At 34.9% G+C, this 14,681-nt stretch overlaps 1 long non-coding RNA gene across 1 annotated transcript in view; it reads right to left on the bottom strand.

The window, feature by feature from the left end:
- Positions 1-8,863: 8,863 nt before the first annotated feature.
- LOC133082675 (uncharacterized) overlaps positions 8,864-14,681 on the bottom strand; it is a 167,327-nt gene continuing 161,509 nt past the window's right edge. Inside the window, exon 4 of the long non-coding RNA XR_009698971.1 lies at positions 8,864-8,917. This is a non-coding gene — a long non-coding RNA (uncharacterized LOC133082675). The remainder of the gene's footprint in view (positions 8,918-14,681) is intronic.

The raw sequence follows: 14,681 nt of genomic DNA, 5'->3' as shown, positions 1-14,681 counted from the left end.
GATGTTTTAACATCATCAACAAATACCCTGTATTTCTGCTCAATAGCAGCTATAAGTGCTTTTTTACTTGCTGGAAAGTGATTGTATTCATTTACTTCTTACAAGTGTGAATTATAGCTAAGACACATTTCTAAAAATTTGCAGTTCAGAAATTAGCACACTGGAAAGAAATCTTTTATGACAATAGCACAAGAAAGCTTCACGCAAACAACTGCAAACAAGCTTTTATTCAGCTTTGGTAAAGGCTCGACATCAGAAAACTTCTGTTTAATGTCTAAATAAAATGTTTAATGTGAGCACAAAAAAGTTGTTCTTATGTTAGGCCTATATTAAAGCAAGATAGAAATAGTTTTTATAGTCAACATTCTGCCACTCTCTGAAATAATACACTTTCCAGAAACACATTTATTACCAGTTGCCATCTTTAAAATGAGAAATTCAGTTCAAAATTTGATTTCCAATATTATGTGTGATATGAAGTACTACTTGCCCTGTACCTTTTTAGAAAGCAATGCCAACAAAAGTATTACCATTTAATTTTGCATTTTCATTTAACTTTGGGAAGGATATTTATTCTATCCACCACATTGTAACAGGAAAATTGCACATCTTGTATTTCAGAATTTCCTATTTAACTGTTATTGCAAAAAGAACTTATTCAGAAGTCAAATAATTCATTTTCAATGCCTTAAAATATCCCTTTGAAAACATTTCAAGGTAAAGCCAAGGTTATATATTTCAATCGATTTTTAGCCTTATTCTTTTTCTTAAGACAATATTCCATAACCAAAATAGTTGGCCTGAGAAAGGCTTTTTTAAAAAACATAAAGCATATATAATAGGCTTATTCCATTTTTACTTTTATAAAATATATTTTAAATATTATTTTCTAAAATATCAATAAGTCAGTAAACTTTCTTTTTAATGAGAGATTTCTCTCTTGAATATAAGCCACACTAATTTTTATATCTTGAGCAAGCCATCCTTTGATTTCTGTCATTTAAATTGACATACAGCTATTTCAAGGCTTCCAACAACATTGTAACAACAAAGAATCACTTTACATAAAATCTAGTTTTAGTTTGTTTTATGTATCATAAGAATATGTAATATTGTCTCAAAGATGTAGCTTTTGAAAAATCAAAAGCCATCATCAAAATATGATCACTTTTTATAATTCCATGTTACGTGAAGAACAGACTCTGAATCTCCTACCTACTACTTCCTGTCTCTGGGACCTGGGCCAGGTTATTCAACCCCTCTAAACCTCAATTTCCTCATCCATGGAATGATAACATAAATACTCCCTACGTCATCAGCTGTTATACCATCAATGGATGATAGTGCTATGAAGCCCCTAACACAGAACATGCAGAAGGTACTAAATAAATGCTAGGTCTCCTCATTATTTTACACCATCAAATAAACATGACTTCAGCTCCCAATTATGTCATTCTCTGGTTGTGTGACCTTGGGTTACTAATTAACCTCACTAAATGTCAGGTTTCTTATTTGTCAAATACAGATAATATTTAACCTTTCAGGATGGGTATGGGCAGTAAATGAGAATAAGTGAAATGCACACAACTACTAGGGCTCAATTAATGTTTATCACTCTTATTTAACATGCTAACTCCCATCTCCACCCCATCTCTGGCCCTCACATTTGGTAACACAGTCTTTTTCAACATGGAAAAAAAAATCATGTAGGGGGCATCGTTTGCATGCTAACACTGGGTTAACTGAAATTTACTCTTTAATTTTTAAATAAAGTAAGCCCTAGAGAAAATATATTTGGAAACTAGCTTAGAAGATGCATGGTACAAATGTAAATCTACCACTTACTTGTACTGCTGAAAAAAACTCTGTGTATCATTTGAAGCTCATGAGAAATCTGCTTATGATGATCAGTTTCACTTTTTCATGTGTTCTAATAACTATTAGAACAACACATGGCTCCTTTATTAACAATAACTACTAACACTATATCTGTATCTTATCTACTTTACTAATCCCCACAAACATTTGATATAGGTAAGATTACTTCCACTGTTTTAAAGAGGAGGAAACTGAGGCACAAAAGAGCTTAAGTGAGTTGTTGACATTCACGCAACTCATCAGTGGCAGAAATAAGATTTGAACCATGGCAGTTTGTCTCCACAGTCTTTGCATCTATGTGCCATACTGTCTCTCTTTAATGTTGAAAGAAAGCTAGTGACCACAGACCACAGAAAATGATAAGGTATTATCTAATGTAAACTTCTGCTTTTTCTATCTTCTTCTTCTCCTCACTATTCTCTTCTTAGTTTGGCAAACAAACACCTAAAAGGAATGGCCAGATGGCTATACATCCCTTTTATGAAAACTCTCTAACATGATATAAGTATATGGTAGATTTTGGACTCCGTTTGTCTTCCACCCTCTCCTAGCTTGTCTCAATAAGAAAGCCAGGAAGCGTAATGTCAAGAGTTTGGCTGAAATCAAATTTGTATTTTGCTGTATTGTTCCTATTACCAGTGTGGGCTGTCACATAGATGTAGGAGCATAAAAACCAATCAGGTGCCACTAGTCTTTGAAGTATCGGTTGGTACAAACCATTTCATGCTTTTTTAGAGGACAAGAATGGTTTGCAAAAGCAGGGCTTCGAAGAACTTCAGAGAGAGTAGAATAGGTATGCTTGGATCCTGCCATGGTCCTCTGGACCCTCCTCTTTGCTTTTACCATCTCTGCTTTCTCAGGTGGCTCTGATGTCTTATGATAGCTCTAGCCACCTTCAGGATGGTGTTATCCTCCAGAGCTTGTGAGCACTAGAACTTTTCCTCCTGTCCTTGTCCATCAAATCAAGATGTATACCAACTGTAACCCAACTTCAACTCAGATGACCAGCTAGAGATAAATTCATTCATGTTAATAAATCAGTGAGTGATGATGTATCCTGCAGTTTCTGTTTTTACATAAGATGATCTGTCCTTTATCTGCTAGTCCAGCATTGGCCTCTAGACCAACACCTGGCATACAGCAGCAGGTATCCAGTCAATATTAAGTGAAAGAAAAAATACAGTTCAAAAATAAAATTGTTTCTAAATATTAAAAGATGTATTCAGTAGTGCAATAATGGGAGGGCAATAAAATACAAGAACACGATCAAGGAAGATTTGTAAACTTGGAGAAAAGCATAAATTTGACAACTGCATCTACTCTGTCCAGCTGAAGGGAAAGACAGTCCTGCAATTCTAGTGTTTACTATGAAACCCACACTTAACTGGCACACTATTAATTTGTAATTCTTGATCATGTGTTAGGGACATAGTTCTTCTTGGGAGTGCAAGGCAGGCTGTAGATGCTCTATTGAATATAAATTCAGGTTGCTTTACGAAGAAGGTTCTAGTGGCTGATGACTCAATCCTGGACATTCTGCCTAAAGTCTTTATATCTGAATGTTGAACTGCCAATATATGTTTTGCAATTATATTGAGTAGATAAAACTCTTTGTGTGTGTGTGCATGCATGCATGTGTGTGTATATGTGTATGTGTGTGTGTCCTGCATGGCCAATCAAAAAAAAATTTGTGACTTATTTCAAGCGTCTTTTCTGACCACAATGGTATGAAACTAGAAGTCAACCACAAAGAAAAACGGAAAAAAAAATGAACACATGGAGACTAACAACATGCTACTAAAAAACCAATGGGTCAACAATGAAATCAAAGAGGAAATGAGAAAATATCTTGAGACAAACAACAATGAAAACACAACCTTACAAAATCTATGGGATGCAGCAAAAGCAGTTCTAAGAGGGAAGGTCATAGCAAAACAGGCCTTCCTCAAAAAAACAAGAAAAATCTAAACTAAACAACCTAACCTACCACCTAAAAGAATTAGAAAAAGAAGAACAAATAAAACCCAAATCAGCAGAAGGAAGGAAATAATACATATCAGAGAGGATATAAATAAAATAGAGATCAAGAAAACAATACTAAAGATCAATAAGACCAAGTGCTGTTTTTTTGGAAAGATAAACAAAATCTACAAACTTCTAGCCAGGCTCACCAAGAAGAAAAGAGAGAGGACCCAAATATACAAAATAAGAAAGAGGAGAAATAATAACTGATACCACAGAAATATAAAAAATCATAAGAGAATACTATGAACAGTTATATGCCAACAAAATGGACAACCTACAGAAAATGAACAAGTTTCTAAAAACAGCCTGTCAAAATTGAGTTAAGATGAAACAGATAATTTGAACAGACAGACAGGTCACTAGAAGTGAAACAGAATCTGTAATTGAAAAAAACACAAAAAACCAAAAAAAACTCCCTGCAAACAAAAGTCCAAGACTGGATGGCTTCACTGGGCAATTCTACCAAACATACAAAGAAGAACTTATACCTATCCTTCTCAAACTCTTCCAAAAGATTGAAGAGTAGGGAACATGCCCAAAGTCATTCTACGAAGCCAACATCACCCTGGTACCAAAACCAGACAAAGACACTACTAAAACAGAAAATTACAAGCCAATATCTTTGATGAATGTAGATGTGAAAATCCTCCACAAAATATTAGCAAACGAAATCCAACAATATGTAAAGAGAATCATACACCATGATCAAGTTGGACTCATCCCAGGGTTGCAAGCATGGTTCAACATATGCAAATTAATCAACGTGATACACCACATTAATAAAAGAAAAGACAAAAACCACATGATCATCTCAATAGATGCAGAAAAAGCATTTGATAAAAGTCAACATCCATTCATGATAAAAACTCTCATCAAAGTGAGTATAGAGGGAACATATCTCAACATAATAAAGCCATTTATGACAAATCCACAGCCAACATAATACTCAATGGTGAAAAGCTATAAGCCTTCCTACTAAACTCTGGAACAAGATAAGGATGCCCACTCTCATCACTTCTATTCAACATAGTATTGGAAGTTTAGCAACATCAATCAGACAAGAAAAAGAAATAAAAGGTATCCAAAATGGAAGGTAAAAGGTAAAATTGTCACTATTTGCAGATGACATGATACTCTACATAGAAGACCAAAAAAATTCCACAGAAAAACTATTAGAACTAATAAATGAATACAGCAACATAGCAGTATACAAGATTAATATACAAAAATCTGTTTCATTTCTTAAACTAACAATGAAATATCAAAAAGAGAAAGTAAAAAAAAATCCCATTTAAAATCATGTCAAAAAAAAGTAAAATACCTAGGAATAAACTTAACCAAGGAGATAAAGACCTATACACTGAAAACTATAAAACATTGATAAAGGAAACTGAAGATGATTCAAAGAAATGAAAAGATATCCCATGTCCCTGGATCAGAAGAATTAATATTGTTAAAATGACCATACTACCTAAAGCAATCTACAAATTTAATACAATCCCTATCAAAACACCCATGACATTCTTCACAGAACTAAAACAAAAAATACTAAAATTTATATGGAACCACAAAAGACACAGAATTGCCAAAGCAATCTCGAGGAAAAAGAACAAAGGTGGAGACACAACCCTCTCAGACTTCAGACGATGCTACAAAGCTACAGTAATTAAAACAGCATGACGTACAGAGTGAAGTAAGTCAGAAAGAGAAAAACAAATACCGTATGCTAACACATATATATGGAATCTAAAAAAAAAAAAAAAAAAGGTTCTGAAGAACCTATGGGCAGAACAGGAATAAAGACACAGACGTAGAGAATGGACTTGAGGACATGGGGAGGGGGAAGGGTAAGCTGGGACGAAGTGAGAGAGTGGCATGGACGTATATACACTACCAAATGTAAAATAGATAGCTAGTGGGAAGCAGCCACATAGCACAGGGAGATCAGCTCGGTGCTTTGTGTCCACCTAGAGGGGTGGGATGGGGGGGTGGGAGGGAGATGCAAGAGGGAGGGGATATGGGGATATATGTATATGTATAGCTGATTCACTTTGTTATAAAGCAGAAACTAACACACCATTGTAAAGCAATTATACTCCAATAAAGATGTTAAAATAAAATTAAAAAAACAAACAAAAAAAACAGCATGACATTGGCACAAAAGCAGACATACAGATCAATGGAACAGAATAGAGAGCCCAGAAATAAACATATACACCTACAGTCAATCAATCTACGACAATGGAGGCAAGAATATACAATGGAGAAAAGGCGGTCTCTTCAGCAAGTGGTGTTGGGAAAGCTGGACAGCCTCAAAGAAACAAATGAAGTTAGAACACTCCCTCATACCATATACAAAAATAAACTCAAAATGGTTTAAAAACTTAAATATAAGACCATATGCCATAAAACTCCTAGAAGAGAACATAGGCCAAACATTTTCTGACATAAATCATAGCAACATTTTCTTAGGTCAGTCTCCCAAGGCAATGGAAATAAAAGCAAAAAATAAACAAATGGGACCTAATTAAACTTACAAGCTTTTGCACAGCAAAGGAAACCATCAACAAAACAAAAAGACAACCTACGTACCGGGAGAAAATATCTGCAAATGATACAAGCAACTAGGTGTTAATTTCCAAAATATATAATCAGCTCATACAACTCAATATCAAAAAAACAAACAACCCAATCAAAAAATGGGCAGAAGACCTAAATAGACATTTCTCTAAATAAGGTATACAGATGGCCAACAGGCTCATGAAAACATGCTCAACATCACTAATTGTTAGAGAAATGCAAATCAAAACTGCAATGAAGTATCACCTCACACTGGTCAGAATGGCCATCATCAGAAACTTTACAAATAATAAATGCTGGAGAGGGTGTGGAGAAAAGGAAACCCTCTGTTACATTTCTACACTGTTGGTAGCAATGTAAATTGGTGCAGCCACTATGTAAAACAGCATGGAGGTTCCTTAAAAAACTATAAATAGAGATACCATATGATCCAGCAATCCCACTCCTGGGTATGTACCCAGAAAAAACAAAACCTCTAATTTGAAAAGATACATGCACCCCCAATGTTCATAGCAGCATTGTTTACAATAGCCAAGACATGAAAACAACCCTAGTGCCGATCAACAGGTGATTGGTTTACGGAGAATATATATATATATATATATATATATATATATATATATATATATATATATATATATATACACATACACACACACACAATAGAATATTATTCAGCCATAAAAATATGAAATATTATCATTTGCAGCAATATGGCTAGATTTAGATTATATTATACTAAGTGAAGGAAGTCAGAGAAAGACAAATATTATATGAAAGTAGTTATGTGTGGAATCTAATAAATAATACAAATGAATCTCTATACAAAACAGAAATAGACTCACAGACATAGAAAACAAACTTATGGTTATCAACGAGGAAGGGGGGAGGAAAAATTAGGAGTATGGGATTAACAGATACAAACTACTGTACATAAAATAGATACGCATCAAGGATTTACTGTGTAGCCCAAGGAACTATATTCAATATCTTGTAATAACCTATAAAAGAAAACAATCTGAAAAAAAGAATTTTTATATGTTGTGACCAGTTATTTACAGTTAAATGAAAATGTGATTTGATAAACTTTTCTGATGTAAAGCATTTACTTAAGAATCTCAGATATAGGGGTTTATTATAAACTATTTTATTCATACATCATCCTTTTTTTAGATACTCTTTCAAATTCAAAGCACTCTTCAAAAATGCTTTCCTAATACGTGAGAAATTAAATATAGCCTATGGGAATCGGTAGGGTTGGAAGATTCTTCAACAATTCTGAAACTTTAAAACTTTACATGGAAGCTTAGGAAGCCATCACCACGGTGCAGTGGGGCTCCAAAGAGATGAGCACAATTGCATTCAATACTCATGAAATATACCTGACTAAAACATATTTGACAAGTTAGTCATGCTAGTGGAATGACTGGTGTATTAGACAGGATCCTCTAGAGAAACAGAACAAATAGGATATACATAGATAGACAGATAGATAGATAGATAGGTAGATAGATATACAGAAAGAAATTTATTATGAGGGATTGGCTCATGCAGTTATGAAGGCTGAGAAGTCCCACAATCTGCCATCTGCAAAATGGAGACTCAGGAAGGCTGGCGGTGTAGTTCCAGTCCAAACCCGAAGACCTGAGAACCGGAGGAGCCAGTGGTGTATGCCTCAGTTCCAGGAATGCCAGAGAACAAGGAGCACCAATTTCTGAGGGCAGGAAAGATGGGCATTCCAGCTCAAGCAGAGAGCAAAGTCACCCTTCCTCCAAATTTTAGTTCTATTCAGGCCCTCAGTGGATTGGATGATGCCCACATAGAAAGGTGAAAGCAATCTCTTTCATTCAGGCTACCAATTCAAATGCTAATCTCTTCTAGAAACACCCTCACAGACACAGCTATCTAGGCATCTCTTAGTCCATTCAAGTTGACATATAAAATTAACCAGCACAAGTGGAATATGTTTAGAAAATGATACCACAAAACCATTGCCATGGGAATCAAAAAGTACATAGACAAGAAATAACAAATATAAAAGCATTTCACAGGTATCTCAAGTAGTTGATCAAGTTATATTATTTTTCTGGACTTTGTGGTGCTTGCAGTATTTATCACCTTTCAAAATTTATAATTCGTTGTGATTTCTTTTCCCATTTTCATAGTCCTTTTAATACCTAATTTTTTAGTTTCAATTTTATATTCTCTTCTCTTAAAGAAGCTGTGCAAATCATACAAGTTTCAAGCGCCACAAAACCTGAATTTCTCCCCGAGTGCGCCTGATTACAAGTGTGAGAACAGCCTTACTTACCTTTGTTATAACATCCGCTGCATAGTTAAGCTCCTAAACAGAACTGCCAATTTTCTAGATACATACTGTGCTTTTATCTCGTAGCCATTTCATTGCCACTGCTGGGACAAGGATGGAACTAGGCTGAAAGCAAAGAGAGATGGTGTAGTTAAGTCTGTAATTTAAGTAAGTGACTTGAGAGTAGCGTAAATATACCATAGTAAATCTTGTAAAAATGTTGATCTTGATTTTACTTTTTCTTTTAGTCCATTTTGTAATACGTTTATAGTAGCATTGAATGACAATCTGTACATTTTAAGCTGTGTATAAGTTATTTTTTATAACCAACAAGGAGAATCTATTATGTTCTCATCAGTACAGTGACAAACATTGAGTAGTTTAATATAGGGGATAGAATATTAGCTTTGAATCAGGCAGATCTTGTTCAGAACTGGGTTATACCTCTTACTCATTTTGCTTTGAGTAAGTTGTTTTATTCCCGAGCCTTTGTTTTATCCTCTATAAAATGTGAACTAAAAAATAGCTATCTTAAAGAATGGTTGAGAATGTTAAAAGAGATTTTATAAATGATTCCATTGCTTGGTTGTGACCCATGATAGGCATTGATGTAATATGTTCTGGGTGTTACTATTATCAAAGATTCTTTCCATCATGGAATTATTGAGTCATTTTATTATTACTCTGTATATGCAGGGGATGTCCCTACTTTACAGGCAGAAGCAAAGGTTTGCTTTACTGTAGGCTACCAAATAATTCTTTTAACTTTGTCCTGGAAAATAGTTTTATGTTAAGTTACCAGTGAAGAAGACATTGTGAGAGGATCATCTAACTAGAATAACTTGTAACATGATAAGCAATTAAAGTTGCACCATTGTTTTGATGCCTAGCTTCTATACTAAAAGATTTATGGTATGTACTACTGTCCTATTCTTAGCAGGCCAGTGCTTGGTGCTATTCACAACAGCTTAGCATCAATTCACATAATTAAGGTTCAATGAATTAGCTGTAGCTGAGTAACACAATACACATTGTACCTATAAAAATATACTCACCATGTAAATACGCTTATAAAATATCTGTAGGTCAAACTTATACCATTGGCTCAACTGTCATCCCTTCTTATAAAAGATTCTGTCTTAGCCATATTTGGGGTAAATGATTCTATCTCTGTGGCTACAGCTGATTGGATCAAGAGTGGACACTTGACAACCGGAATACCTCTTTGGGGAATTTGGAATAAGAACATTTTAGGCTGTGTCTGCAGATATCAGACCTGCCATAATGAATCAAGACTAGATTTGGCAGTATAGAAGTTTAAAGCTCTATACAAACCAAAGTAATGGGGTAGCAAATCCTAAGTATTTTCAGGGCAAGTCAGTGTTCAGAAAGGAGGCTGGGGTAGGCTTGCAGAATAAAAACAAAGGTATGGCACACTGTGGATGAGAGAGAGGGAAGATGATAAGGGAGTGTGAGCAAGAAAAAGAGCCAGAGAGTGAAAGAGTAAGTGTAAGACTATATGCCTGATGATTTTTTAGTTTCTGTAAGATTCAGCTACACTTCCAAATATTGGGCCTTGTAAGATTCTCCTCCTACTAGAGAGTAAAATAAATTCCCTATTTATTTTAAGTAGTTTGAGTGAGTGTTTTTTATAACCATGTGATTGCTAATTAGAATTCTAACAATTATATATTTCATATCTGTACAGGGTCTGAATCAAGCGAAGCAAGATATCTTTAGAAATATAAAAAACTGCTACTGTAATATGGAAGGTTTAATTCCTCTATCTATAGTAGTTTGCTATTGCTGCTGTAACAAATTATCACAAATTTTGTTACTTAAAACAACAGAAATTTATTATCTTACAATTCAGGAGGTCAGAAATCAGAACAGGTCTCATAGCACTAAGATTAAGGTGTCAGCAGGGCTGCATTCCTTCTGGAGAATCCATCCCTTGCCTCCCCCAGTTTCAAGAGGCTGCCTGCATTCCTTGGCCTGGGCAGCATCATCTCAGTCTCTACTTCCATCATCACATCTCCTTCCCTAACTCTGATTCTTCTGCTTCTCTCTTATAGGGAAACTTGTGATCACATTGGGTCCAGTCAGATAATTCAGGATAATCTTCCCATCTCAGAATCCTCTACTTAATCATATCTGAAAAATATGCCACATAAAGGAACATATTCACAGGTTTGGGGGATTAAGTCATAGGCATCTTTGGGGGAATGTTACTCCACTTGCCACACCATCCAGGATAATAGCATTTGAATGGTTTTATAATCCATCTTTTCACTCATGTTTATATGCTTAAAATTATCAGAGTTTATGGTATGATAAGAGTAATAAATCTAAACTTTATAGTGTTTATAAACTTTGCATAACTGTTGGAGGGTAATATAGCATACAAAAAGATAGATGCTCTACCTTTAAATATATTTTAATGATGAAATATTTGGTAATCTTTCAAAGGAAAAATTATTGACTGGATGCATTTAACATTGTGATCTTAATCATTACCATATGTCTTGAAGATACTTTTAAAATATGACATTTGTTATTTTTAAAAAATTAATATTTGATTTCCAGGTAAGTATTTACAATTTTGATCCCAAAGTGTTTCACTTCTCTGTAATACTTTGAAATATACAACATGAATATTGAAATTAGACAAAGACGACACTGGTCATCTATAATTCACCTTCAATTTATTTAGTCACCAGCCAGATATCTCTTGTTTTTTATGAAACACAAAATAGCATCCCTGCTTTTATGTAGATGTCCACTAATAATTTCAACTAATGACTGTATTTTATTTAGTAATTTTCCAAATTTTAATTCTTTCTACACTTACATCATGAGTTTTATAACTTCAGAATATTTGTTTGAATATTTATCATGCCTTTTTAACAGAATATTGTGCTATGAAAATATTAAAAGAAGAAAAATATTCTCCATCTTCCTGCTAAAGGTCCCAGAGGTATTTGTTTATTTAAAGAAATGAAGTTGTTGGCTGGGAATTTTAGCCAATATATAAGAGCAGCTCTAACACTCCATTTATTTTGAATGGGCTATTTTGTGGGTAAAAAAGAACATAAAATCAAAGAGTATTTAGGAGATATATATATATTTTTTCTTTTGGTATAAAGCAGAATTACTTAGAGTCCCATAGGTATTTTTCACAAAATAAAACTAGGACCATAGAAGATTATAGGTCAGTGAGGAACTTATTCAATCTTATTGGAAATTAAAGTAGACTGCATGTGTCAGGGTTCTCCAGAGGAACAGTACCTATAGAATGTGTGTGAGTGCATTTTTTTTTTTTTTTTTTTTTTAAAGCAATTGGCTAACTTGATTATGGAAGCAGAGAAGTCCAGACCCAGGAGAGCTGATAGTGCAAATTCCAAGCTGAGTTCAAGACTGAGTCCCAAGGCAAGAGAAGATTGATATTACAGCTCAAAAACAGTCAGGCAGAGGGAGAGAATTCTTCCTTACTTAGCCTTTTATTCTATTCAGGCCTTAAAATGATTGGATGAGTCCCACCCACATTGGGGAGGGCAATCTGCTTTGCTCAGCCTACTGATTTAAATGTTAATCCCATCCAGAAACCCCCTCACAGACACACACAGAAATAATGTTTAATCTACTATCTGGGCACCTTGTGGCTCAGTTAAGTTGACAGCTAAAATTAACCACCACATAGATTTTTAAAATATTCTGAAGATTGTAGAAAATTTAGTTGTTTGCATTTAACATTATCTGATACTGCTTTCTAATAGTTCACAGTCTAATATGGATCGAGGTTGGGAAAGAAAAAGTAGAAATTCAAATATCTTTCTACAGTAGAATATGATAAATATCATGAAAACAGAGAAAAGCTAGGTACATACATAATGCCGAATCCCAGTTTTAATAATGGTGGCCAGGGCAAGGCAGATGCTAGAGGACGTGGACTTGTTAAATTCGGCGTCCTGCATGTGAGGGTGGAAGAATCTGTCTTGAGAAGTTAGAGGAATTAAAGGATCATAGAACTGATGAGAGAAGCCTGGCCTTGCTCTGAAGAATAGAGTGGGTAAGCACTTTGTTGCAATACAACCCAGCAAACAAAAAGGCACTGATGGACCAGAGTGAATTATTACCCCCTATGCCATACCTCAAATTTAATTCTACTCACAAGGGCATAGTAATACACACTGTGGCAGATACTGTTACTGTCTGGACCACATCTCCTCTGCTCACCTCTCACCTCATCTAAAGCTATAGTGGACTACACTTTACAAACTCCCAGGATGCCAATTTAAGGGCACCATTGTCTCTCTGCTTTTCTGCCTCAAGGCTTCCTCCTGACTGATGATAAGTCCAATCAGGGTTTTAGTGCTCTCAAGGAAACACATCAACCAGTGTAGGATGGGAGTCTGTAGTGAAATGCTCCAGCCTCCTCTCCTATGCGGGAAGCCAATTCCATAGGGAATTCTATATAATTCCTCATAAGGTACACAGGGAGACAGCATATTTGTTCATGGGGAAAACCAGCTCCTTATTGGTTTTCCAGTCTGACATTACATTCCCTGCTCTCTCCTTTATCCTTCCATGGATAACCTGCCTAATAAATATCCTATTCCCTCAAATTGCTGCATGCTCTGCTGTTAGGAAGATCCAAACTAAGATACACACTCAATTTAATGCATATAGTTCTACTGTATACAAAACTGTTTTATGCTCCTAATTGCCCTCTGAGAGATGTAGGATGTGGTGGGGATTGAGGGACAAGCTCTGGAGTTGTTGTCAACTCCATTTTACTGATGAAGAAAGGACTTTAGATAATCTGAGTAATTCTCCCAAAGTCACACAGCTAATAATTGGCAAAGTCTTCTTTGATGTGCTAAATAGAACCTTGGCAACACACAAAAAAGAATGAATCATTTCCCAAAGGAGTTCTGCGTGCTTTAATTTTATGTATAATTTCAATTTAATGTGTCAGATCTTGCTAGCTTAAAGTATTTCAGCTAAACCTCATTAATTTGGACTCCATTAATTTATGCTTTGTGATAACTTGTAAATGTAGGAGTGAAATTTATGTTCTCTGTAAAAATATTATTATCTAATCTAAGATATAAATTTTTAATAAGACCAAATCATTTCCTCAGTCCCCACCTTGCCATCATCATTTAATGTTCTATGATATCCAATAAAAAAACAACAGACATTAGGCACACTGAATTTTAGGATTCTTTATTGCTCTCATAATGCTCTCCAGGACCATGAAATCAAGCTCTGCCCCATTTCAAGTTATATTCAGAGAAGGAATATAACTTTGTATATTTTTTCCAATTTTTAGTTTTGTATATTTTTTCCAATTTATTTTGTATATTTGTATATTTTTTCCAATTTTTAGTTTTTATCAATATTTAATATGTATTTATACAGCACTAACTATATGCCAAACACTATTCTAAATGTTTTACAAATAGTAACTCATTTAATTCTTACAATAACCCTTTGAGGTAATACCGTTATCCTCATTTTACAGATGAGAAAACTGGGGCACAGGGAAATTAAGTGATTTGATCAGTGTCACACAACTAGTAAATGGCTAAGCTTGGATTCAAACTCAGGGACTTGGCTCTGAAGTCAGAAGTCAGTGCTCTTAGCTACTAACAATGCCTTGAAAATCTTTAAATCCTACCTCATTCAGTCACCATGACAACCCACATTCCACAATAAGCAGTCCTTTGTAAGGAAAAGCTGAAGAGGAGGGTTTTAAAGTACACTTTTCAGGGATGCTCTTGAGTCCTAATTCCACAGAAGTGATTAAGTTATTTAGGTACCAGTTGCTTCTAGATGCCTTCATGTGCCTTTTAAGACTTTTTAAGTCCATGTCACAGCCCTCTGA

Source organism: Eubalaena glacialis, chromosome X (genome assembly GCF_028564815.1).
Source record: "Eubalaena glacialis isolate mEubGla1 chromosome X, mEubGla1.1.hap2.+ XY, whole genome shotgun sequence".
Lineage (NCBI taxonomy): Eukaryota > Metazoa > Chordata > Mammalia > Artiodactyla > Balaenidae > Eubalaena > Eubalaena glacialis.
This window is presented reverse-complemented; position numbering and strand designations above follow the sequence as displayed.